At 39.9% G+C, this 25653-nt stretch overlaps 1 protein-coding gene across 1 annotated transcript in view; it reads right to left on the reverse strand.

The window, feature by feature from the left end:
- KLF8 (Kruppel like factor 8) overlaps positions 1–17085 on the reverse strand; it is a 300659-nt gene extending 283574 nt beyond the window's left edge. The window contains exon 1 of the mRNA XM_040266081.1: positions 16435–17085. The gene's annotated coding sequence lies outside the window, so the exon portion shown is untranslated. The remainder of the gene's footprint in view (positions 1–16434) is intronic.
- Between the last annotated feature and the right edge of the window lie 8568 nt (positions 17086–25653).

The following is a 25653-nucleotide window of genomic DNA, read 5'->3' on the forward strand; positions in this document are numbered from 1 at the left end:
ATATAAAGGTTAAATGACAAGAATATTAAAAATAACTGATGCTGGGAGGGATTGGGGGCAGGAGGAGAAGGGGATGACAGAGGATGAGATGGCTGGATGGCATCACTGACTGGATGGACGTGAGTCTGAGTGATCTCTGGAAGTTGGTGATAGACAGGGAGGCCTGGCGTGCTGCGATTCATGGGGTTGCAAAGAGTCAGACACGACTGAGCGACTGAACTGAACTGACTATACTTTGTTAACAAGTGCACAACACAAAAAGAACTATGATCAAAAGGGGGCATAAAAGGGTAAAACCATTGTAGGTAATCAAAAACAAGTTGCTATGAGCATAAAGTGAATTGTTTTATCTAGGAGATGTTTTATTTAACCTTCATGGTAACTCCAAAGTAAAAATCTAGAATAAGTTCATTCAGGAAATATTTTTAAAAAGAGGAAACAGAGCATACCACCATGAAAAATTATCAATTTACACCGTTAGGGAGAATTAGAGGGGAAAATGAGCACTATAAATACAAACAACCAGAAAGCAACCAATAAAATGGTATTTCCAGTCATAAAATAAATACTCTAAATGTAAACGCATTGAATTTACCAATCAAAAGGCACAGAATAGTTGAATGGATTAAAAAAGACTCAACCATATGCTGCATACAGTGGTTCAAACAGTAAAGAATCTGCCTGCAATGTGGGAGACCCGGGTTCAATCCCTGTGTCAGGAAGATGCCCTGAAGAAGGGAATGGAAACCCACTCCAGTATTCCTGCCTGGAGAATTCAATGGGCAGAAGAGCCTGGCAGGCTACGGTCCATGGCATCACAAAGCATTGGACACAATTGAGCGACTAACACTAATATGCTGCAAACAAAAGATTCACATCAGTTTTAAGATATACATAATGCTCAAAGTAAAGGACTAGGAAAAGATATTCCAGGCAAGTGTAAACCAAAAGAAAGTGAAGGTAGGATTTCCCTGGTGTCTCTGACAGTAAAGTGTCTGCTTACAATACAGGAGACCTGGGTTCGATCCCTGGGTCAGGAAGATCCTCTGGAGAAGGAAATGGCATAAGCAAGGTGAAAAGACAGCCTTCAGAATGGGAGAAAATAATAGCAAATGAAGTGAAAGTTGCTCAGTCATGTCTGACTCTGAAACCCCACAGACTGTACAGTCCATGGGATTCTCCAGGCCAGAATACTGGAGTGGGTAGCCTATTCCTTCTCCAGGGGATCTTCCCAACCCAGGAATTGAACTGGTGTCTCCTGCATTGCAGGCAGATTCTTTACCAACTGAGCTATCAGGGAAGTCCAAGCAAATGAACCAACTGACAAAATTAATCTCAAGAATATACCAGCAACCCCTGCAGCTTAATTCCAGAAAAATAAATGACCCAATCAAAAAAATGGGCCAAAGACCTAAACAGACATTTCTCCAAAGACATACAGATGGCTAACAAACACATGAAAAGATGCTCAACATCACTCATTATCAGAGAAATGCATATCAAAACCACAATGAGGTACCATTTCACGCCAGTCAGCATGGCTGCTATCCAAAAGTCTACAAGAAATAAATGCTGGAGAGGGTGTGGAGAAAAGGGAACCCTCTTACAATGTTGGTGGCAATGCAAACTAGTACAGCCACTATGGAGAACAGTGTGGAGATTCCTTAAAAAGACTGGAAATAGAACTGCCTTATGACCCAGCAATCCCACTGCTGGGCATACACACTGAGGAAACCAGAATCGAAAGAGACACGTGTACCTCAATGTTCATTGCAGCACTGTTTATAATAGCCAGGACATGGAAGCAACCTAGATGTCCATCAGCAGACAAATGGATAAGAAAGCTGTGGTACATATACACAATGGAGTATTACTCAGCCATTAAAAAGAATCCATTTGAATCAGTTCTAATGAGGTGGATGAAACTGGAGCCTATTTTACAGAGTGAAGTAAGCCATAAAGAAAAACACCAATATGGTATACTAATGCATATATATGGAATTTAGAAAGATGGTCACGATAACCCTGTATGCAAGATAGCAAAAGAGACACAGATGTATAGAGCAGTCTTTTGGACTCTGTGGGAGAGGGCAAGGGTGGGATGATTTGGGAGAATGGCATTTAAACATGTATAACATCATATGTGAAATGAATCACCAGTCCAGGTTCGATGTATGATACAGGATGCTCGGGGCTGGTGCACTGGAGTGACCCAGAGGCATGGGATGGGGAGGGAGGTGGGAGGGGGGGTTCAGGATGCAGAACACGTGTACACCCATGGTGGATTCATGTTGATGTATGGCAAAACCAATACAATATTGTAAAGTAATTAGCCTGCAATTAAAATAAATTTATATTTAAAAAAACAAAGTGAGGGTAAATATTTTTATATTAGACAAAATAGACTTTTAGCCAGAAATGGTAACAAGAAACAAAAAGATCATTATATGATGATAAAGGAGTGAGAAAATAATTGCAAATAAAACAACTGACAAAGGATTATTCTCTAGAATATATAAGCAGCTCATATAGCTCACTCCAGTACTCTTGCCTGGAAATCCCATGGATGGTGGAGCCTGGTGGGCTACTGTCTATGGGGTCGCACAGAGTCGGACACAACTGAAGCAACTTAGCAGCAGCAACAGCATATACCTCAACATCAGGAAAATAAGCAGATCAATTGAAAAATGGGCAGAAGATCTAAACAGACATTTCTCTAAAGAAGACATACAGATGGCTAATAAACACATGGAAAGAAGTTCAACATCACTCATTATTAGAGAAATGCAAATCAAAACTACAATGAGGTATCATCCCACACCGGTCAGAATGCCCATCATCAAAAAAATCTATAAACAATAAATGGTGGAGAGGGTGTGGAGAAAAGGGAACCCTCTTGCTCTGTTGGTGGAAATGTAAACTGATACAGCCACTATGGAGAACAGCATAAAGATTCCTTAAAAAACTAGGAATAAAACTAACAAATCACCCAACAATCCCACTACTGACCATATACCCCAATGAAACCATAACTGAAAAAGATACATGTACCTCAATGTTCACTGCAGCACTATTTACAATAGCTAAGACATAGAAGCTACTTAGATGTCTATTGACAGATGAATGGATAACGAAGTCATTGTACATATATAAAATGGAATATTACTCAGTCATAAAAAAAGAATGCATTTGAGTCAGTTCTAAAGAGGAGGATGAACCTAGGGCCTATTATACATAATGAAGTAAGTCATAAAGAGAAAAACAGATATCATATATTAACACACATATATATAGAAACCTAGAAAGATGGTACTGATGAACCTATATCCAGAGCAGCAATGGAAATGCAGACATAGTGAACAGACTTGTGGACTGTGTGGGAAGGAGAAGATGGGATGAACTGGGAGAGTAGCACTGAAGCATATACATTACTATGTGCAAAAGTGATAGTCAGTGGGAATTTGCTGTATGACACAGCACGTTCAAATCTGGTGCTGTGTGACAACATAGAGGGGTGGGATGGGTGGGAGGTGAGAGAGAGGTTCATGAGGGAGGGTCCATATATATACCTATGACTGATTCATGTTAATGTATGGTAGAAACCAACACAATATTATAAAGCAAGTATCTTTGAGTTGAAAATAAATAAAAATTTAAAAATCATTAATATCTGCACACACAACATGGAACAACAACATTTGTTAAGCAAATAGTAACAGATCTGAACAAAGAAATACAAAACAATACAATCATAGAAACTTCAATACCCCAAAGTCAGCAATGGATACATCATCCAGACATAAAATATAAAGGAAAAAATGCACTTGAATGATACATTAATCTAAATGAAACTGACAGAAATTTATAGAACATTTCATCCAACAGCATCAGAATACACATTCTTCTAAAGAGCAGACAGCAAATCCTCCAAAGTATATCATAATGACAGGACATGAAACAGGTGTTAGTAAATTCAAAAAGTGTAAAATCATAGCAAGTATCTTTTCTGACCACAGTGGTGTAAAACTAGAGATCAACAACAGGACAGATGAAATATCTACAAATATGTGGACAATAACTAAATGACAAAACTCTCAAACAACCAGTCAGTGAAGAAGTCCAAAGGGAAATTAAACAGTATCTTAAATGAAAATGGAAACAGAGCATACCAAAACAAAGCAGTTCTGAGAAGAAAATTTAGTGCTAAATGCACATATTAAGAAATTAGAAAGAAATAAAATAACTAATTTTACACCTCTAAGAACTAGAAAAAGAAGAACAGATTATTGACAACATTAGCAGACAAAAGGAAGCAATAAAGATCAAAGTGGAAATAAATGAAATAGACCAGAAAAACAATAGAAAAGATTAACACCCCTAAAATCTAAGTTGTTGAAAAGATAAAACTGACAATATTTTTTGCTAGACTAACAAAGAAAGAAAAGAGAGACAAATAAAATTAGAATGAAAGAGGAGATATTAAAATTGATACTACAAAATACATACGATTATAAGAGACTACTATGAACATTTATACATTAATAAGTTAGATAACCTAGAAGAAATTGACAAGTTCCTACAAACACACAACCTACCAAGACTAAATCTAGAAGAGGCTTTTGCTGACCAGATCAATAATGAGTAAGGAAACTAGTCATCGAAAACCTCCCAGCATAGAAAACCCTATTATTAGATATCTTCACTGATGGATTCTACCAAACATTTAAAGATTAACAACAACCTTTCTATCAGTTCAGTTCAGTTCAGTCGCTCAGTCATGTCCGACTCTTTGCAACCCCATGAACTGCAGCATGCCAGGCCTCCTTGTCCATCACCAACTCCCAGGTCCACCCAAACCCATGTCCATCGAGTCAGTAACGCCATCCAACCATCTCATCCTCTGTGGTCCCCTTCTCCTCCTGCCTTCAATCTTTCCCAGCATCAGTAGCTTTTCAAATGAGTCAGTTCCTTGCATCAGGTGGCCAAAGTATTGGAGTTTCAGCTTCAACATCAGTCCTTCCAATGAACATCCAAGACTGACCTCCTTTAGGATGGACTGGTTAGATCTCCTTGCAGTCCAAGGGACTTTAAAGAGTCTTCTCCAACACCACAGTTCAAAAACATCAATTCTTCGGCACTCAGCTTTCTTTATAGTCCAACTGTCACATCCATACATGACAACTGGAAAAACCATAGCCTTGACTAGATGGACATTTGTTGGCAAAGTAATGTCTCTGCTTTTCAATATGCTATCTAGGTTGGTCATAACTTTCCTTCCAAGGAGTAAGCAGCTTTTAATTTCATGGCTGCTATCACCATCTGCAGTGATTTTGGAGCCCAAAAAAATAAAGTCTGACACTGTTTCCACTGTTTCCCCATCATCTACCTGCCATGAAGTGATGGGACCGGACGCCATGATCTTCATTTTCTGAATATTGAGCTTAATTTAAGCCAACTTTTTCAATCTCCTCTTTCACTTTCATCAAGAGGCTCTTTAGTTCATTTTCACTTTCTGCCATAAGGGTGGTGTCATCTGCATATCTGAGGTTATTGATATTTCTCCCGACAATCTTGATTCCAGCTTGTGCTTCTTCCAGCCCACCGTTTCTCATCATGTACTCTGCATAGAAGTTAAATAAGCAGGGTGACAATATACTGCCTTGACTTACTCCTTTTCCTATTTGGAACCAGTCTGTTGTTCCATGTCCAGTTCTAACTGTTGCTTCTTGACCTGCATACAGGTTTCTCAAGAGGCAGGTCAGGTGGTCTGGTATGAACATCTCTTTCAGAATTTTCCACAGTTTATTGTGATCCACACAGTCAAAGGCTTTGGCATAGTCAATAAAGCAGAAATACATGTTTTTCTGGAACTCTCTCGCTTTTTCCATGATCCAGCAGATGTTGGAAATTTGATCTCTGGTTCCTCTGCCTTTTCTAAAACCAGCTTGAATATCTGGAAGTTCACAGTTCATGTATTGCTGAAGCCTGCCTTGGAGAATGTTAAGCATTACTTTACTAGCACGTGAGATGAGTGTAATTGTGCAGTAGCTTGAGCATTCTTTGGCACTGCTTTTGTTTGGGATACTTTCTATAAAATTGAAGAGCAGGAAACACTTCCAAACTCATTTTTACAAGGTCAACATTACCCAGAAACAAAAACAAGATTAAGAATACTGTAGAAGAAAAATATAGACCAATATCCCAGATGAATACAGATGCAAAAATTCTCAACAAAATATTAGCAAACTGAATTCAAGAATACATTAAAAGAATAATATACCTTGACCAAGTATAATTTATCCCTGGGATGTAGTGATGTTTCAACAAACACAAATCAATAAAAGTGATATATCACATAAAAAAATTAAAGAAAAATCATGGGATTATCTCAATTGATGCAGAAAAAGTATTTCACACAAAAAAAGCACCATTTCATGATAAAAATTCCTTGACAGATTGGGTATATAAAGAACGTACCTTAAAGACCTTATATGACACACCCACAGGTTACATCGTTGAAAGTTGAAAGCTTTTCCACTAAGATCAGGAACATAGAAAGAGTGCCCATTCTCACTAGCGTTATTCAATATACTACTAGATGTCCTAGCTAGAGCAATTAGGCAAAACAAACAAATATAAAGCATCCTAATCAGAAAGGAAGAAGCAAAATTGTCATTACTTGCAGATGATATGATCTTATATATAGAAAATCTCAAAGGTTCAACCAAAAAATGTTGGAACTAATCAACAAATTCAATAAAAATGCAGGCTATAAAATAAACATCCTCATTTTAAGTCACTAACTACCTAATAGAAGCACAAGCTGGAGAAATATCAATAACCTCAGATATGCAGATGACACCACCCTTATGGTAGAATGTGAAGAGGAACTAAAAAGCCTCTTGATGAAAGTGAAAGTGGAGAGTGAAAAAGTTGGCTTAAAGCTCAACATTCAGAAAACGAAGATCATGGCATCTGGTCCCACCACTTCATGGGAAATAGATGTGGAAACAGTGTCAGACTTTATTTTGAGGGGCTCCAAAATCACTGAAGATGGTGATAGCAGCCATAAAATTAAAAGACACTTACTCCTTGGAAGGAAAGTTATGAGCAACCTAGATAGCATATTCAAAAGCAGAGACATTACTTTGCCAACAAAGGTCTGTCTAGTCAAGGCTATGGTTTTCCCAGTGGTCGTGTATGGATGTGAGAGTTGGACTGTGAAGAAAGCTGAGTGCCAAAGAATTGATGTTTTTGAACTGTGGTGTTGGAGAAGACTCTTGAGAGTCCCTTGGACTGCAAGGAGATCCAATCAGTCCATTCTGAAGGAGATTAGCCCTGGGATTTCTTTGGAGGGAATGATGCTAAAGCTGAAACTCCAGTACTGTGGCCACCTCATGCGAAGACCTGACTCATTGGAAAAGACTCTGATGCTGGGAGGGATTGGGGACAGGAGGAGAAGGGGACGACAGAGGATGAGATGGCTGGATGGCATCACTAACTCGATGGATATGAGTCTGAGTGAACTCCGGGAGTTGGTGATGGACAGGGAGGCCTGGCGTGCTGTGATTCATGGGGTCACAAAGAGTCAGACCTGACTGAGCAACTGAACTGAACTGAACTGAACTGAACTACCTAGTCAGCTATATGACCTAATGTATGACACTTATTTGTGTTTCAATTTCTTCACCTTTACAGCTTATTTATATCTCAGTTCCTTCACTTACACAATTTAAAAATTAAGCATCTAACAGAAAAAAAAATCCTGAAATCTGTTGCACTTCTATATATTAAAAATAAAACATCTGAGAAAGAAAGGAGGAAATCTTTCACATTCACAATAGCATCAAAAGTAATAAAATGCTTAGGAATAAATTTAATCAAGGATGTGAATGATCTATATAACAAGAACAAGATTTTGTTGAAAGAAATCAAAGATGACACAAGCAAATGGAAAGATACCCCATGTTGATGAATTGGAAGAATTAATATTGTTAAAATACTCCTATCTACCCAAAACCATCTATAAATTCAAAGCAATTCCCATAAAAATTCCAGTGTTATTCATCTCAGAAATAGATCATAAAATCCCAACGTTTGTATACAGCTCCAAAAGACTCAAAATAACCAAAACAATCATGAGAAAGAACAAAGAAGTAAGGCATCACACATCCTGGTTTCAAACTATAGTACAAATCTATAGTAATTAAGACAGTATGGTACTGGCATACAAATAGACACAAAAACCAATGGAAAAGAAGAGAGAGCCCAGAAATTAATCTCCACCTATATGGTCAACTAATATTTGGCAAGGGAGCCAAGAACACTCATTAGGGAAGGGGTAGTCTCTTCAACAAATGGTGTTGCAAAAACTGGATAACCACATGCACAAATATGAAATCAGGTCCCTATATTACACCACTCACAAAGATCCTTTGGCCGTAACATTTGTTAACTCATCTTATGACACATGAAGAATCAAATTTCTGCTCTAAATGATGTTCTTCCTTGTTTAGGAAAAATACTAGGGAAATGGTTTCATTTAGGAGAATCTTGGCTTAAAACTTTATTAATGACATTGTCATTCCTACTGTCAATTTTGATCACGTCTATAGCTCTCTATAAATGGACAGACACAATGCACATGCAAGGTAAAATTGTACTAAGTGCTACTGGACCACTTGGAATTGACTGCTAGTCCTTGCCAGACATCTTACTAGCATATCCCACTAAAAGGAAAAAAAAAAAAAAAACAGGCCATTAAGACCCAACATTGAGGGACATGATGGATCAAAGGCAGGTAAGCAACCACTCTGGCACTGAGGGACCAACTATTTTATCACCTAGTGCTTTCTAACAAAAAAATTATCAAAAGGGGGAAATTGATGAAACAAACTTTATATTCTATGGCAAAGCAAGAAAAACTTTGAACATAATATTTTTCTTTGCCCATTCAGGTCTCTTTCTTTCCCTTTACTGGGTATTGTGCATCTGCATTAACCAGACCTCCTGAGGAGATAATATTCCTTCTTAATCTCATAAAGAGTCACAAATCCTGAGGACACAATCTTCCTTCTTATTATTATAAGGGGCCACAATGACCCATGATCTGCTGATCTACTTTGTATGTGTAGATATGGATTGTTTAAACTGTCAGTACATCATTTGACATATAAACTTTTGTCTCAAAAACTTATATAACTGTGCTTTGACCTCTAATGGGTGGAATAGTCCTGACAACTTTCTGAAAGACTGTCTCCCAGGTAATAATCTTCAGGTTGGCTCAAATAAAATTTCCATTTCTTTCTTAGAGCAACTAATTTTATTTTCATTGACACTTGAAAACTCTTATTATCCTTCAAGACTCAAACATCACCTCCTCTACCAAGTCTTCTTTGACTTCTTTACCCCAAATGCCACCAACATCCTTTCTACTCATGCTAACAATTTGCTCACTCGTCAATTTTCCAATTCCTCTCTCCTGAATTTATTCAACCTTTCTCTAACCTGTGCCCTTACCCACAAAATGGGTATAACCCTACTGGGAATTTAAGTGAGACACATGCAAAGCTTAGTGTGGTCCCTAGCATATGGTACGTAATCAACCAGTACTAGATGTTAGCTAGAACTTTGTCTGCCTCCCAGCTAACCTCCAGGGCAAGGCTGAGGTCTTATATTTGTGTATTCCCATCCTGTAGCACAGAGCTATCCACATAGAGGGCTTCCAAGGCATGTATGTTGAATAAGTGAGTGTTTAATGAATCAGTTTTGCTTCCTCCTTTCAAAACTATCTGCTTTATATAAGCAGAAATGGTTAATATATAGAGTCAGGTTTAAATAATCTACAGCAGAAAAGGACTCTGAACCCTGTTGAGTATTTTCTGCTCTACTACCATACCATCACTGATCAGCAAAAGTGCCCCAAGCCCATGGTCCTATTATGAAGACCAGCTTTCCAAGAACATAATAGAGGCTATCTTATCTCATTATCAGGTTACATTAAGTGGATAATAATATCCTTTGAGGCCTATCTGTTTCCCTGAGACACTATGGAGGGAGAATATTGACCTTGCAGATTCTCAAGATGCTACTTTGGTCCCATCCATATTATCACCAATGAGTTCACGATGGCATCATTGACTCAATGGACATGAGTTTGAAACAACTCTGAGAAACAATGAATGACAGGGAAGCCTGGCATGCTGCAGTAAATGGGCTCACAAAGAGACACAACTGAGCAATTGAGCAACAACAAATATTATCACCAAAGGAAAAGAGTTCTCTAACCTCACTTTTCCATAACTCTACTCCATTCCCCTCCAACCCACATTATATTGATACTCATTACCTGCCTTTTGTTATATTACTCTTCCTGCTTAGAATATCTTTTCCCCTTAACTCTGGCTATTCAGATCTTACCTATACTTCAAGCCTTCACAGAAAAAAAATGAATTGGGTATCATGCTCTGTTATAAGAGTTTATCAAAAAGAGAAGAATGGAGTTGAAGGAAAGGTGGAGGTGGAGTAGTACATGTTGTAAGAGGAGAAAGAACACATGGAATTCCTGATAGCATGAACAAAGACATGATGTTTGTGAAAGATCATGGCATGTTCGAGAAGTAGCTGTTAGCTTAATGCAACTCCTGTGATAAGGAAGTCACAGGCAATAAACATGAAAGGTAGGTTAAGGACAAATTTTGAAGTGTCTTACTAAAAGGTAAGGATTTAATCCTGTAAGTGAAGGGGAGTTTGAATAATTCTAAACATAGGATTGTCAAGATAAAAACATGTATTTTAGAAATATCCTAAAATGTAGACTACACTGGAAATTATATTACTTTGCTAGGACTGCAACATCAAAGTCCTAAAAACCAGGGGATTTAACAACAAAAATGTATTGTCTCACAGTTCTGAAGGCTGTAACTCTGAAACCAAAGTGCCATCAGGTTTGGTTCCTCCTGTTCTGAGAGAAGAATCTGTTCTAGGCCTCTCTCCTTGGCTTACAGATGACTGTCTTCTCCCTGTGTCTCTCCAGATCATCTTTCCTCTGTGAGTCTTTCTGTCCAAAATTCTCCTTTTCATAAGGATTTCATAAGTCATATTGGATTAGGGCTTGTCCTAACTATTTCATTTTAACTTGATTACCTCTGTAAATACCCCGTCTCCAAATACAGTCACATTCTATGGTACCAGAAATTAGGAATCCAATATATTTTGAGAGAAATAATTCAACATATAGCAAAGGTCACAGAGATTGCTGCTGCTGCTGCTGCTGCTGCTGCTGCTGCTGCTGCTGTCACTTCAGTCATGTCCGACTCTGTGCAACCCCATAGATGGCAGCCCACCAGGCTCTGCCATCCCTGGGATTCTCCAGGCAAGAACAGTGGAGTGGGGTGCCATTTCCTTCTCCAATGCATTAAAGTGAAAAGTGAAAGTGAAGTCACTCAGTCGTCTCCGACTCTTAGCGACCCCACAGACTGCAGCCCACCAGGCTCCTCCCTCCATGGGATTTTCCAGGCAAGAGTACTGGAGTGGGGTGCCATTGCCGTCTCTGGTCACAGAGATTAGAGGCAGATAAAACAACAGTAAGGGTCTATGTTAATAGGCCAGGTCATACGTGATAGAAAATTACTCAAAGACATTACAAGTAGGAATGAAGAGGATACAAAGATTTAAGAAGGAGAATCTAGAAGCTATGGAGAAGAAAGAGTCATAGATGACCCTAGGCTTTATTGCTAGGCTTTTATTGTTTGGTTGCTTATGTGACTGTTGGTCAAGGAGAGAAACTGGAGTCAGGGAGTTTGATGATGAATTCAATTTTAAACATATTAAGTGTAGAGATGTCAAGTTAAGATGTCTGATTAACAGACAAATGGATGGGTCCAGGATAAGAAAAAGCATTCAGCTGGAGATGGAGACTGTCATATAGGCTATATAAATGGCAGTTGAAATTCTTAAGTGGATAAGATGACCTAAATAAGGAGTATAGAGTAGCAAGATAAAAGAATAAAAAGAGCAATCAGAGAGGTTCATGGAAATCCACAGTAGAGTATTATCACAGAAGACATGGAACAAAAGGCTTTAAAGATGGAAGGAAAGTACAACCACCTTAAATGTAGTAAAGCCAAGTATGTTGAAAACCTAAAGAGAGAGTACATGACATGACATTTAGGAAATCTTCAGGTAACTCTTGCGAGAGCAGTTTCAATAATGATCTAATTGGAAACTGTCAAAAAATAGGGTGGTAATTTGAGTAAGGGCTGTTAAATAAAGATTGACTTAGGAAATAAATGTGTTTGCAAGCTAAAGACTAGGCAGTAGAGCATAATAATCAAGGTGTAGACTTTATAGACCTGGGTTCAAATCTCACATCTGCTCTTTCCAAGTTGTATAAACTTGGGCAAATTGCTTGATTTTTCTGTCTCAATTTCCCTAACTGAAAAATTGGGAAAACAACAGTACCTACTAAATAGGATTATTGTGAACATTATATGAATTGATAAATGCAAAGTGTTCAATAGACGGCTTGGCCACAGAGTAGGTATTCAATAGGGCTTCCCGGATAGTTCAGTTGGTAAAGAATCCGCCTGCAATGCGGGAGACCTGGGTTCGATCCCTGAGTTGAGAAGATCCCCTGGAGAAGGGAAAGGCTACCCACTCCAGTATTCTGGCCTAGAGAATTCCATGGACTGCATAGTCCATGGGGTTGCAAAGAGTTGACAGGACTGAGCAACTTTCACTTTCACTTTTCACTTTCAGGTATTCAATAAATGTTATCTATATTAGGTGGGAATGGTTGGATGGGTGGAAGAACCAAAGAAAAAGGAATTGAAGAAAAAGAAGCTGATGGAACAACTTTTCAGAAGGTATGAGAGAGAATGAATCCTCTTTAACTTACTAGCTCTGTGTCCTTTGGTAAGGCACTTTACATTCCTGTGCCACAGTTTCCTATTCTGTAAAATGTAAATGATAATATTGCTTACCTCACAAGGTTATTGTGAGGATTAAATTAAATGATACATGAAACACACTTCCCTATTGTGAAGAACTTGAGGAGAAGAATAGTATATAATCTACATGAAATTATGTGTGCCAGCAAGACCGAAATTAAAAAAAAAAGTTTTTAAGTGAATAATTTTCACAATTTCATGCTAGAGTGAAACAGTGCTATACAATCTTGTGAATGTTTTCTTAACAAGGTTAAACATTCTTCTAGTGCTAATAAATTTATTGTGAATTTTTAAATTAAATTATGCTGAAAATATTTTTTGTATTTCAGTAGTTTCAAATATGTTTGAAATCCTTTTCAGATAATTGTTATGAAACAATGGCTAGTATAAAATTAAATTAGTCACATGAATTCAGCAATAAGCTTATTAATTTTTCAAATCATAATATAATAAATTCAAATATCAAAATCATAAAATCATAATCTATCTTGATTGTGTTAAGATGAACAACTTAAGATTTATCCTTACAAGAGTAGAATTTTAAATATAATAATTGTTGATTATTTCTCTTCTTTAAAAATGACTCCCTATCTCACTCAGAATAAAATCCAAAGTATTTAGAAGATCCTACAAGATCTGACACTTCTCTGTCTCTCTGAAATCATGTGCTACCACTCTCCTCTTCACTCCAGTAATACTGGCTTTGCTATTCCTTGAACACATCAAGCCTTTGAAATTCTATTTTCTCTGTCAAGAATACTCTTCCCTTGGGTATTCTCATGGCTAGTTCTCTCACTTTATTCATATATATTCTTAAAAATCATCATATCAGAGAAGCCCTCCTTGACTCTTTATTAAATAGCTCTCCTCAGACCCTCTGCTATCTTATTCAACGACCCCCCCCCAAAAAAAACCCATCCACTAACGTACCCTCATTAGAATACAGTCTCCAAAAAGGCAGGGGACTTGTCTTGCAGACTCTCCAGAGTCTTGTGCAGTGATGGCACAGAGTAGGTTCTCAGTAAGTATTTGTTGAATTAATTAATGAATGAATCTCATAACACAATGTACTTTCCTATTGATACCTTTGTCTTTTGTAGGTCCTTATCCTTGAACGCTGAGAAAAAACCAGGAAGAAACTCAGACCAAAGTAAATGTAGGCATAGGCTATACTAGTCTAAGCAAGAACAGTCTAGGCTACCAGATTCCAGAAGCGGAGTTGGGGGATCGAAACTACTGCTTGTGACATAGAGAGAGAGAGAGGACAAAGTGTTTTTTCTGCAATTATTTCTTACAAAGCCCTTTTGCCTCTGTGTAGACAAAAACTGTCTGCAAGCCTAGAAAGCAGAATGAATGACAACAAACTAATTTCTCTGGGAAAGTCACTTGAAACCTTTCTATTGCTTGCCTATAATAACTGTTAGTAGGTTCACAAAATTTTCAGTCCTAGGAAGAGATTAACCATATTTCATCAACCATATTTTATGACAGCTATATCCTGCATCTAGAAACTTTCCCAAAGAAAAACCAACATAAACACAAAGGGACAATCAAATATTAAAATAGAAGTACAGCAGTACCTAACATATTCCATGGTTATCAAATTTAGAAGGTTGGATGTGGAGTCAGCACACAGTTCCTTCCCACTCTCCATGCCAGGGTGTGGGTAGCAGATTTTAGTGTGTGTGACAAGTACAAGTGGCTCTTGGCTCTAGAACAGGATTGTACTCCCACTGGTGAAAGTAACCAGAAGGGTTCCAGTTGAATTCATGTTTCCTTTGTTTTTAGGACCCCATAGACCAGTGACTTTAGAGAGAAAGAACACTGAGGCTTTCTTCTTTATCTGAATCCAGTGGATTCAATGTTATGGCCATTCAGAATAAGGTCATTTTGGGGTTTGGAAAACCAATTGAGAAAAGAAGGGATGGAGGAAGGTGCTTTAATAAATGGTGCTGAGAAAACCTAAAACGAATACAGGCCCTTAATGGGAGTTGACACTGGAGATGCACTGAAACCTAGCACATTAAAAAAGAGAGGGTCTCTGCCTTGCATTTAATACCAGAGATGACTGAACTGGTAAACTGCAGAGTGCTAGAAGCTATGGCATTCCATTGACCAAATAGAAATGCATAGATACACACAGATAATTCATACCTTAAAATAAAAAAAGACATCCAGAGTAAAATATTAGACCTAAAACCTCAAACAACATATTTTATTATCTTTGACATGCAGGATATCATTAGGCTCCATCCAGACCTGCCATCCTCCTTAAGCAGAAACATAAGAAAAATAAACTTGCAAGAGATGCCACTGATCCCTATGAGGCCTTCTAACAAGTTTCCACCACACTAGTTCTTTTATTTAACAGCAGAAGGGAGCTGGTAAAGCCCTCCTGCCCAAGACAGTCTTCCAGCCTGGACATGGACATGGGAATAACAGATCAGTCAAGGTAGCCTTAGCTTCCCTATTGAAACATCCTGCCCTTCTCTCTTTGCATGCCATTTTGACTTGAGTTCCTATCTCTTTCAGCTGAATCTCCCAGTCACTTGGGCTTGGGCATATGGATGCTTGGTACTAAAGACAAGACAATGAAGATGAATAATGGGAACCTTCACATGACACATGCTTGATAAATGCTGAAATCAAATTCAACATTCGACTCTAGGAAGAAACCTTGGCCACCAATCAGTTAAGAAAGGAGTCAGTGACATCACTCTACATGGTCCTGACATATTACAGACATTCAGCAGTGGGATCAGTCACAGACAATGAACCTAGCTTTTGATAAATATTTGTAAAATAAATTATTTTTTCAAATCTTGATAAATTTTCCTCTTGAGCTAAAACTGCAAGGCCAGTTGACTCTGCAGTTAAGTAATGTACAACTTGGCAGCATAGCCCAGGATGCGCCTCCTGAGAATCAACTGGATATTAGAACAAGTTTGGAGGCTGGTATAAGGAGGAAAAACTTGCCTCTCTGTACAAATTCCCCCAACACACCTTGTGTCATAGTAAAGATGAGTCAGTGCCATCCTTTTCGAAATCGAATTTTCAGTATCTATTTCCCACAGCCGAACTGGTGCACTGCCGCTTTAAGAAGCTGGGCAAGATGGAGCCCTCCCAACTCACAGCTAGAAGCTTTAAGCAGCCAGATAACGCGCTGGATTGTGACAAAAAGAAAAAAAATGCCTGGAGGGGTAAGTCGAGGCTCTAAGAGCAGGAGAGGAAATCAAGGCTCTAATCAAACAACCAGCAAACTCTGAGCTTCCTATCCGGTGGATGGCAGCTCCGCTAGGCTTTAAAGCGCCACCCCTCCTCCGTTCCCCTCCCCTTCTTACCCCACCCTACCCGGTCCAACCCTCTGTGTCCTCCTTGAAAGAGTCTCCTTCGGTAAGGTGGCTCTTTGCCGCCCAGAGAATACCCCAGTGAGGGCAGCAAAAGGAAGGGGAGAGGGTGGGTAAGCAAAATGAAAGGGACTTACTTTCGGATTCTGCGCCTCCAAAGGCATCCTCTGCTCCCAGCCCCGGGCCAGGCCGATGGGGCGGGGCCGGGGTTGAGGTGGTGGACCCGGGGTCTTCACTCACTCCTACTACAAATCTAATTCAGTGGAGTTAGGAACGGGCACCGACTAAGGCCGGTGTACAGTAGGTTTTAATTATCTCAAAAGGAGATAGAAGGGTCTGAGAGAGTTGATCAGAGTAGGAATGGAGGTGAGCTCTAAAACCCTCCTGTCCTCCCTTTACGGCTAGCTTCCCCCTGGCATTAGCGATTTCAGGGGCTACGGTTTTCTTTTTTCTTCCTTTTGGTTTCTCCCAGCTGCCTGTCCCAGACCCCACCCAGCGGCTCCACCCCATCCACTGCTACACATTCTGTCAATCACCAGCCCCTTTAAAGCTGCACCGCACAACTTGGGTTTTCATCTCTCTTTGGCGGGCAGACAGAATCACGGGGTTCGTGGCATTTCCAACAATACCTCCGACCTCTCTGTTGAGTTTAGGAAGCTGATATTAGTTGCTAGTGGCGGCCTTCTCTCCCCCTCTGCCCCGAAGCTTGCACAGTCGGCTCCACCCAAGCTCCTTCCGGCGGGCCAGACCACCAAACCCCACCCCATCTCTTTTCTTTACTTTGTTTCTAGTTTAAAAAAAAAAAATGGTTCTCTAGGCTTCCAGATCGCCAAGAAGGTTCCTGCAGCGCCCTCCTTGGCGCTGCCCAATCTCATAGTTTCTGTGCTGAAGTGGCTACAGAAGATTTCCTGTGCCTGGGGACTCTACGTTTTGCCTGGCCCAGTGTGCTCAGTCTTCTCTGTCTCATCTGTGTAAATCTCCAGGTTTATGAATACAATCAGAAAGGAGAAGGCAGGGATTCCCCAAAATGTGCTTCATTGCTCTTAGCCAAAACAAGCGCCCCCATTCCATAATTAGGCTGCACAAAGTTGGAGCAGGACCCTGAGGTCCCATCCACAGGTATTAGTGGAACTCTAGAATGACTCATCAGAAATCATGTTTAATATCTTTCTCTGTTCCGGTTAATGGGAACATCTGGTTGTTCAGGCCAAAAAGCAGAGACAATACTTTGCCAACAAAGGTGCATCTAGTCAAAGCTGTGGTTTTTCCAGTAGTCATGTATGGATGTGAGATAAAGTTGAGTGCTGAAGAATTGATGCTTTTGAACTGTGGTGTTGGAGAAGACTCTTGAGAGTCCCTCGGTCAGCAAGGAGATCCAACCAGTCCATCCTAAAGGAAATCAGTCCTGAATATTCATTGGAAGGACTGATGCTGAAGCTGAAACTCCAATACTTTGGTCACCTAATGCGAAGAACTGACACATTGGAAAAGATCTGGTGTTGGGAAAGATTGAAGGAGGGAAGAGAAGGGGACGACAGAGGATGAGATTGTTGGATGGCATCACCGACTCAATGGACATGAGTTTGAGTAAACTCCGGGAGTTGGCGATGGACAGGGAGGCCTGATGTGCTACAGTTCATGTGGTTGCAAAGAGTCAGACACAACTGAGCTACTGAACTGAACTGAACTGAACTGAATCCTTAGATCTTTTTCTTTTGTGCTTCATATCCAGTTCTTCAATAAATCCTGTTGGCCATTCTTTAAAATTTGTCCAAAATCGCTCACCATTTCCTGGTCCCATGCATGCATGCTAAGTCACTTCAGTTGTGTCCCATTCTTTGCAACCCCATGGACTGTAGTCCTCCAAGCTCCTCTGTCCATGGGATTCTCCAAACAAGAATACTGGAGGGGTTGCCATGCCTTCCTCCAGGGAATCTTCCCCACCTAGGGATCCAGCCCATCTCTTGTGTCTCCTGCATTGACAGTCAGATTATTTACCACTAGTGCCACCTAGGAAGCCCTTCCTGGTCCCAGACACCACCATCAATAGATCCAGCCCCTGCCTACCTCTTTGATGTGATTTATAAAAACATTGTATACTTTCCTCTAGCAACACTCGAGTTGGATGGCATCACCGACTCAATGGACATGAGTTTGAGCAAGCTCCAGGAGGTGGTGGAGGACAGGGAAGCCTGGAGTGCTGCAGTCCATGGGGTCGCAAAGAGTCGGGCACGACTGGGTGGCTGAACAGAACAGCAACAGCAACACTGATCTCCTTTTTATACCCATATGCTAGGATCTGTCTGACCTGAGGAACTTTGCACTTCCTTTTCTTTCTACCTGGTTCTACCCATGGTGGGCCTCTATATCATTCAGAACTCAGGAAAGAGAGAAAGTAATTTGGATGGCCCAGGCATTCTCTGTGACCTTATCCCTTCCCTTTTTATTTTTATCACAACACTGATCACAGTCTAAAACAATATTATATGTGTGTTTGCTTCTGTGGTAACATGTATTTCCCACTACAGTATAACCTCAGTAAGAACAGGGACCTAATCTATTTTGTTCTCTGCTCTGTCAGCATACTGAACAGTGGCTGCCATATAGTGGGGGATCAATTAATATTTGTTGAAAGAATGATTGAAGGCAGGTTCCTCTTACATCTACCTGAATGTTATTTTGTTTTTAAACAACAAACAAAAAAGACAGAAAAGAGAAGTGAACCTGGTTATGAAACACTGGCCCCATGTATTCCCTCTTAGAACATCTGGATACCTTGTCTCTGAGCAGAGTTAGCCATGATTGGAGCAGTAGCAGTGTGCTTTTGGGTTAGCCTTTAGATTTTGCAGCTGATTGCTGGGGGTTGAATTCAGTGTTCTTAGTTTTGTCATGTCAGTGCTAGAGAACATAGTTCTTGAGGGCCTGACTCATTTGAATTAATAGAATTTTTGTCTCTAAATGTGTTCCTTTTTTTGAGTCAAATCATCTATATGTTCTGTCATACCCCACCCCCTCGAGGTATGTAGTAAAACTCATTGGATTCCCACTACTTCCCAATGAAGTTGTTGTTGTTCAGTTGCTCAGTCGTGTCTGACTCTTCGTGACCGCATGGACCACAGCATGCCAGGCTTCCCTGTCCTTTAACATCTCCCAGAGTTTGCTCAAACTCACATCCATTGAGTCAGTGATACCATCCAACAATCTCATTCTCTGTTGTCCCCTTCTCCTCCTGCCTTCAATCATTCCCAGTGTCAGGGTATCTTCCAATGAGTTCACTCTTCATATCAGGTGGCCAAAGTATTAGAGCCTCAGCTTCAGCATCAGTCCTTCCAATGAATATTCAGGGTTGATTTCCTTTACAATCTACTGGTATGATCTCCACACTTTCCCAGGAACTCTCAAGAGTCTTCTCCAGCACTACAGCTCAAAGACATCAGCTCTTCAGTGCTCAGCCTTTTGTTTTGTCTAGCTCTCACATCCATACATGACTACTGGAAAAACTAGAACTTCGATGATACAGACCTTTGTAGGCAAAGTAATGTCTCTGCTTTTTAATATGCAGTCTAAGTTTGTGATTGCTTTTCTTCCAAAGAACAAGCGTCTTATAATTTCATGGCTGCAGTCACCAACCATGGTGATTTGGAAGCTGAAGAAGTAAAGTCTCTCATAATTTCCATTTTTCTCCATCTATTTGCCATGAAGAGTCTCTCATAATTTCCATTTTTCCCCATCTATTTGCCATGAAGTGATGAGAGCGGATGCCATGAGCTTTGCTTTTTGAATGTTGAGTTTTAAGCCAGCTTTTTCACTCTCCTCTTTCACCTTAATCAGGAGGCTCTTTAATTCCTCTTCTCTTTCTGCAATAAGGGGAGTGTCATCTGTATATCAAGGTTATTGATATTTCTCCCAGCAATCTTGAGTCCAGCTTGTGCTTCATCCAGCCCAGCATTTCACATGATGTACTCTGCATATAAGTTAAATAAGCAGGGTGACAATATATATACAGTTTTGGCATACTCCTTTCCCAATTTTGAACCAGTCCATAGTTCCAGGTCCACTTCTAACTGTTGCTTCTTGACCTGCACACAGATTTCTCAGGAGGCAGGTAAGGTAGTATGGTAATCCCATCTCTTGAAGAATTTTCCACAGTTTGTTGTGATCCACACACACAGTCAAAGGCTTCAGCGTTGTTAATGAAGCAGAAGTAGATGTTTATCTGCATTCTCTTGCTTTCTCTATGATCCAATGGATGTTGGCAATTTTATCTCTCTGCCATTTCTAAATCAAGCTTGTACATCTGGAAGTGCTCAGTTCACATACTGTTGAAAGTTAGCTTGAAGGATTTTGAGGATTACTTTGCTAGCATGTCTTGAAGTGAGTGCAATTGTGTGGTAGTTTGAACAATCTTTGGCATTGCCCTTCTTTGGGACTAGAATGAAAACTGAACTTTTCCAGTCCTGTAGCCATTGCTGAGTTTTCCAAATTTGTTGGCATACTGAGTGCAGCACTTACACAGCATCATAATTTAGGATTTGAAATAGCTCAGCTGGAATTCCATCACCTCCAGTAGTTTTATTCAGTGATGCTTCCTAAGGCCCAAATGACTTTGCTTCCAGGATGTCTGGCTCTAGGTGAGTGATCACACAATCGTAGTTATCTGGGTCATTAAGATCTTTTTTGTATAGTTCTTCTGTATAGTCTTGCTAGCTCTTCTTAATATCTTCTGGTTCTGTTAGGTCCATACTGTTTCTGTCCTTTATTGTGCCTATCTTTGCATGAAATGTTCCCTTAGTATCTCTCATTTTCTTTAAGAGATTTCTAGTCTTTCCCATTCTATTGTTTTCCAAAATTCTCCAAGTCAGGCTTCAACAGTACATGAACCGTCAACTTCCAGATGTTCAAGCTGGTTTTAGAAAAGGCAGAGGAACTAGAGATCAAATTGACAACATCTGCTGGATTATCAAAAAACCAAGAGAGTTCCAGAAAAACATCTATTTCTGCTTTATTGACTATGCCAAAGCCTTTGACTGTGTGGATCACAATAAACTGTGGAAAATTCTGAAACAGATGGGAATTCAGTCTTAGATTTTTAAAATTAATTTATGTTAATTGAAGGCTAGTTACAATATTTTGGTGTGTTTTTCATACATCGACATGAATCAGCCATGGGTGTACATGTGTACCCCATTCTGAAACCCCTCCCACTTCCCTCCCCAACCCACCCTCTGGATTGTCCCAGAGCACCAGCCTTGAATGACGTGCTTCATGCATCAAACTTCCACTGGTCATCTATTTTACATATGGCAATATACATATTTCAGTGATATTCTCTCATATTGTCTCCCACTTGCCTTCTCCCACATAGTCCAAAAGTCTGTTCTTTATATCTGTATCTCTTTCTAAATTTCATATATATGCATTCATATACTGTACTGATGTTTCTCTTTCTGACTTACTTCACTCTGTATAATAGGCTCCAGGTTAACCTCACTAGAACTGACTCAGATGTGTTCTTTTTTATAGCTGGGTAATATTACATTCTGTATATGTACCACAACTTCCTTATCCATTCATCTGCCAATTGACGTCTAGGTTGCTTCCATGTCCTAGCTATTGTGAACAGTGCTGCAATGAAAGTGGGATACACGTCTTTATTTTTATTTATGTTTTTTAATTTTATTTTTTTAATTTATATATTTTAATTAGAGGCTAATTACTTTACAATATTCTCTTGGTTTTACCATACATCAACATGAATCCGCCACAGGTGTACATGTGTTCCCCATCCTGAACCCCGCTCCCACCTCCCTCCCCATATCATCCCTCTGGGTCATCCCAGTGCACCAGCCACAAGCATCCTGTATCCTGCATCAAACCTGGACTGGTGATTCATTTCATATATGATATTTTTACATGTTTCAATGCCATTCTCCCAAATCATCCCACCCTCTCACTCTCCCTCAGAGTCCAAAAGACTGTTCTTTACATCTGTGTCTCTTTTGCTGTCTCGCATACAGGGTTATCGTGACCATCTTTCTAAATTCCATATATGTGCGTTAGTATACTGTATTGGTGTTTTCCTTTATGGCTTACTTCACTCTGTATAATCGGCTCCAGTTTCGTCCACCTCATTAGAACTGATTCAAATGGATTCTTTTTAATGGCTGAGTAATACTCCATTGTGTATATGTACCACAGCTTTCTTATCCATTCATCTGCTGATGGACATCTAGGTTGCTTCCATGTCCTGGCTATTATAAACAGTGCTGCGATGAACATTGGGGTGCACGTGTCTCTTTCAATTCTGGTTTCCTCAGTGTGTATGCTCAGCAGTGGAATTGCTGGGTCAGAAGGCAATTCTGTTTGCAGTTTTTTAAGGAATCTCCACACTGTTCTCCTTCGTGGCTGTACTAGTTTGCATTGCCACCACCAGTGTAAGAGGGTTCCCCTTTCTCCACACTCTCTCCAGTATTTATTTCTTGTAGAATTTTGGATAGCAGCCATTCTGACTGGCATGAAATGGTACCTCATTGTGGTTTTGATTTGCATTTCTCTGATAATGAGTGATGTTGAGCATCTTTTCATGTGTTTTTTAGCCATCTGTATGTCTTCTTTGAAGAAATGTCTATTTAGTTCTTTGGCCCACTTTTTGATTGGGTTGTTTATTTTTCCAGAATTGAGCTGCAGGAGTTGCTTGTATATTTTTGAGATTCGTTGTTTGTCAGTTGCTTCATTTGCTATTATTTTCTCCCATTCTGAAGGCTCTCTTTTCACCTTGTTTATAGTTTCCTTTGTTGTGCAGAAGCTTTTAATTTTAATTAGGTCCCATTTATTTATTTTTGCTTTTATTTCCAGTATTCTGCGAGGTGCGTCATAGAGGATCCTGCTGTGATTTACATGTCTTTAAATTGTGGTTTCTGCAGGGAGTATGCCCAGCAGTAGGATTGCTCGGTTGTATGGCAGTTCTATTTCGTTTTTAAAGGAATCTCACAGCGTTCTCCATGGTGGCTGTACCAGTTTGCACTCCCACCAATAGTGTAAGAGAGTTACCTTTTTTCCACACCCTCTCTAGCTTTTATTGTTTGTAGACTTTTTGATGGCAGCCATTCTGACCAGTGTGAGATGATACCTCATTGTGGCCTTGATTTGCATTTTGCTGATAATGAGTGATGTTGAGAATCTTTTCATGTGTTTGTTAGCCATCTGTATGTATTCTTTGCAGAAATGTCTATTTATTACTTTGGCCCATTTTTTGATTGGGTCATTACTTCTTTCTGGTCATGAGCTGCATGAGCTGCTTGTATATTTTGGAGACTAGTGCCTTGTCAGTTGCTTCGTTTCCTATTATTTTCTCCCATTCAAAAGGCTGCCTTTTCACCTTTCTTACAGTTTCCTTCGTTGTGCAAAAACCTTTTAAATTTAATTAGGTTGCATTTGTTTATTTTTGTTTTTATTTCCATTACTCTGGGACGTGGGTCATAGAAGATCTTGCTGTGATTTATGTCAGAGAATGTTCTGCCTATGATTTCCTCTAAGAGTTGTATAATTTCTGGTCTTACATTTCCCTTTACTCCATTTTGAGTTTATTTTTGTGTATGGTGTTGGAAAGTGTTCTCGTTTCATTCTGTTACAGATGGTTGAGTAGTTTTCCCAGCACCATTTATCAAGTTCAGTTCAGTTCAGACGCTCAGTAGTGTCTGACTCTTTGTGACCCCATGTCCATCACCCTGTCCATCACCAACATCCCTGGCCATCACCAACTCCTGGAGATCACTGAAACTCATGTCCATCGAGTCAGTAATGCCACACAGCCATCTCACCCTCTGTCGTCCCCTTCTCTTCCTGTCCCCAATCCCTCCCAGCATCAGGGTCTTTTTCAGTGAGTCAACTCTTCACATGAGGTGGCCAAAGTATTGGAGTTTCAGCTTCAGCATCAGTCCTTCCAGTGAACACCAAGGACTGATCTCCTTTAGGATGGACTACTTGGATCTCCTTGCAGTCCAAGGGACTCTCAACAGTCTTCTCCAACACCACAGTTCAAAAGCATCAATTCGTCGGCACTCAGCTTCCTTCACAGTCCAACTCTCACATCCATACATTACTACAGGAAAAACCATACCCTTCACTAGACGGACCTTTATTGGCAAAGTAATATCTCTGCTTTTCAATATACTATCTAAGTTGGTCATAATTTTCCTTCCAAGGAGTAAACGTCTTTTAATTTCATGGCTGCAATCACCATCTACAGTGATTTTAGAGCAACCAAAAGTAAAGCCTGACACTGTTTCCACTGTTTCCCCATCTATTTCCCATGGAGTGATGGGACCAGATGCCATGATCTTCGTTTTCTGAATGTTGAGCTTTAAGCCATCTTTTTCACTCTCCTCTTTCACTTTCATCAAGAGGCTTTTTAGTTCCTCTTCACTTTCTGCCATAAGGGTGGTGTCATCTGCATATCTGAGGCGATTGATGTTTCTCCCGGCAATCTTGATTCCAGCTTGTGATTCTTCCAACCCAGAGTTTCTCATGATATACTCTGCATATAAGTTAAATAAGCAGGGTGACAATATACTGCCTTGACGTACTCCTTTTCCTATTTGGAACAAGTCTGTTGGTCCTTGTCCAGTTCTAACTGTTGCTTCCTGACCTGCATACATATTTCTTGAGAGGCAGGTCAGGTGGTCTGGTATTCCCATCTCTTTCAGAATTTTCCAGTTTATTGTGATCCACACAGTCAAAGGCTTTGGCATAGTCAATAAAGCATAAATAGATGTTTTTTCTGGGACTCTCTTGCTTTTTCCATGATCCAGCAGATGTTGGCAATTTGATCTCTGGTTCTCTGCCTTTTCTAAAACCAGCTTGAACATCTGGATGTTCACAGTTCACATATTGCTGAAGCTTGGCTTGGAGAATTTTGTGCATCACTTTACTAGCATGTGAGATGAGTGCAATTGTGTGGTAGTTTGAGCATTCTTTGGCATTGCCTTTCTTTGGGATTGGAATGAAAACTGGCCTTTTCCAGTCCTGTGGCCACTGCTGAGTTTTCCAAATTTGCTGGCATATTGAGTACAGCACTTTCACAGCATCATCTTCCAAAATTTGAAATAGCTCTACTGGAATTCCATCACCTCCACTAGCTTTGTTCGTAGTGATGCTTTCTAAGGCCCACTGGACTTCACATTCCAGGATGTCTGGCTCTAGGTGAGTGATTACACCATCGTTATTATCTGGGTCATGAAGATCTTTTTTGTACAGTTCTTCTGTGTATTCTTGCCACCTCTTCTTAATATCTTCTGCTTCTGCTAGGTCCATACCATTTCTGTCCTTTATCAAGCCCATCTTTGCATCTACCATGT

This window comes from Oryx dammah, unplaced genomic scaffold (genome assembly GCF_014754425.2).
Source record: "Oryx dammah isolate SB20612 unplaced genomic scaffold, SCBI_Odam_1.1 HiC_scaffold_23, whole genome shotgun sequence".
In the NCBI taxonomy this organism is placed as follows: domain Eukaryota; kingdom Metazoa; phylum Chordata; class Mammalia; order Artiodactyla; family Bovidae; genus Oryx; species Oryx dammah.